Here is a 2782-nt window from a genome sequence, read left to right on the forward strand (position 1 = left end):
GTAGAAAGTCACTGAGCTTGACAGGCTGCGATTCATATGAATGGAGATATAAATAATAATTTATAACTTATCAAAGGGTTCATGAGGGTGGGAGGGAAAAAAGAAGAGCTGATACCAAGAGCTCAAATAGAAAGTAAATGTTTAGAAAATATGTATGGAAACATATGTACAATATTCTTGATACAATTGATGTTTGAGTTGTTATAAGAGCCTCCACCCCCAATAAATAGATCTTTAAAATAAGAAAGGAAGAAAGAAAGGCACCTCATTGAAAATGGTACCTCCGAGTGTTGTTGAGTGATCCCGGTTCCAGGATTTGAGGATAGAATGGACAAACTTTGGATGATATTGCTTAGGAGACTTGCATACTTATTTAAAGGGTTTGTTCGCACACTGTAGAAGGGCAGAATGTAATGGCACGTGCTGTATGTCTTCTGGGGGCTAATCCCTGACCAGCGCAGGTAGATCAGCTGCAAGCGAGGGGAAGAGTGAATGTGGTGTGCCCTCCCCTCCCCTTCCTTCCCCAGGCCTCCAGGACACTGGATTTGCTGGGCCACCATCCCCATGAATACTCCACATCTCTCTCACGCATGGAAGATTTTTGATCTCATGGTGTGGGGAAGCAAGTTCAGTCGTCAAAGTCTCCCTGTGCCAAGCTTTGGTCAGACAATACAATACTTCATTTCCTGCATTCTTTGGCTGGCAACCCAGGAGGCTCTGAGGTAAAAGCTGAAGTCTTAAGGTACTGGCTTTAAAACAAATATTGTTACCAGTACACAGTAAATGAAAAGCTGACTCTGTAGAAACCATAATACAGTGTCTCCCTCTTTCTACTCACTCGGTCCAATCAGGTTTTTAAAATTCTAATTTAATGCCCTCCTTTATACTTGGATAAACTCCCACTCATGTTCTTTCAGAAACCACTGCACGACAGTACTAGCACTGCTCTCCCAGACACTCCTCTGGAGTCCTGGACCCCCTCCCTCTCCTCTGCCAGCACCTAAGAGCAGGGATCATGCCAGGAGGTGGTGAGCAACAGTGCAGTCCAGCCTGGCCATCTGTTAGTAGGGTATGTCTTTGGAGAAGATACCTAGGATATTTGCAACCATGATGTCAGGGCTCTGGGATGCCTGGATGACACAATGGATGCCCGGTTTCCGGTGCACAGCATGTCCTGTCGGGCCCTGAGATCATCTGAGGGTGGTAGGCCTTCAGGTGGATGGATCTTCAAGGCCTTCTTGTTCTCCTCTGATCGGTGGACCAGAGGCTCCCAGTGATAACATCTTTCACGGGCTCCTTTGGAGGGTTGACATCCTCATGGGAGGAACGGCCACTCTCGGGCTGAATCAGCCTTCCTGTGACTCTCCAATGAGTAGAGAGTCTGGGAATCACGCTGCTCTTTCCCCTGCACTGGGAGGTCACCGAGCAGGTCTGCCTCACTGACAGTCCAGGGGAAGCCATCCAAAAGGCATCGCTCCAAGGATTGTCCACATTCTTCTCGATGAGCGCCATCACCACTCATCACTGACCAGTCTCCTCCCATCTACTATTGCCGTGAGCTTTCTTCTTCTTTTTTCTCAGCTCTGAGCCAGACACAGAAGTTTTCCGCCAATCGGGGTGCCTGGGTACCCTTGCCAAGCCCAAGCAGCACTGCGAGGATGCCTATAGGATGCTCTTGGGCTGATTTGTCCGCTGAAACGCTGGGAGCCACGTCTGCAGAGACATTTGGCTACTGCTCTTTCGCTGGCCTCACGGGTCCAGCCAGAATCCATAGCTTTTGTTTGTTGGCTTGACTGTTTTGTTCTACCGTGCAGTTCCACTTTATTATGTTTATCTGGAATCAATAAGATATTTTGATAGAGATTAATGATTGGGGAGATCTATATAACAATACTGAAAACAATACAATACTATATAACAATACTGAAAATTTAGGAGCACCTTAAATGGTCAATAATAGAGAACTGTCTAGACCGGTTACGAGCTATTCCCTCAATAGAGAATTGCCCATCCTTTGAAACAAAAATCTCTATATGCAGAGGCCTGGCACCGAATCCTTGTTTTGCGCCTTCCATGTGACCTTGGCCAAATGTCTTATTTAATTTAATTTACTTCAGTTTAATTCAATCATGCTATAATCTTTCAGGTAATTCGTATCTTAAAATTCAGTCTTAATTCCCATCAACGTTACACATGCTAATAATTTAGAGAGCCAAACTGTTTGTCAGGCTTATTAGAGAGAAGCAGTAGAACCCTGCCTACTTCCGTCCTCGTCCTGCTCCCTAGAGACAGTCACTTTGGGATCTTCTAACCAATCCTTCTGATGTTTGCCTCCGTACTTGTACATCTCTGGAATCAGAGAAACAAACTCAATCTCATCCTAACTTTCTACTAAGGAAAATCACCCACCACCCCGCTGCCACGTTCCCATATTGTGGGGACTTGTAGGTTGCTGTTTCTGGAAGCTGTGCTGCCAGTATTTAAAATATAAGTAGGGTTCCGGGGAGTTGGGGGGGGGGCGGTAGGATTCAGGGGAACTTCTACACAGACTAGCAAGAAAGGCCCATCAATTTACTCCCCCAGATTAGCCAATGGAAATGGAGTATTGTCTGATACCATGGAAATAAACTCCTAACTCAGAAGTCACTCAAAATACACAGTGGCCACAACAATGAACTTGAATGTGGTAATGACAGTGAAGGTGGCACAGGACTGGAGAGTGTTTGTTCTGTTGAACATAAAGTCACCAAGTGTGGGTGCAAACTTCATGACAACTGACAAC

General features: G+C 45.6%; 1 pseudogene; it reads right to left on the bottom strand.

Annotated features, from left to right (window-relative positions):
* Window positions 1-1061: 1061 nt before the first annotated feature.
* Window positions 1062-2347, bottom strand: LOC142454662 (adenylate kinase 2, mitochondrial pseudogene; annotated as a pseudogene).
* Between the last annotated feature and the right edge of the window lie 435 nt (window positions 2348-2782).

This window comes from Tenrec ecaudatus, chromosome 8 (assembly GCF_050624435.1).
Source record: "Tenrec ecaudatus isolate mTenEca1 chromosome 8, mTenEca1.hap1, whole genome shotgun sequence".
In the NCBI taxonomy this organism is placed as follows: Eukaryota; Metazoa; Chordata; class Mammalia; order Afrosoricida; family Tenrecidae; genus Tenrec; species Tenrec ecaudatus.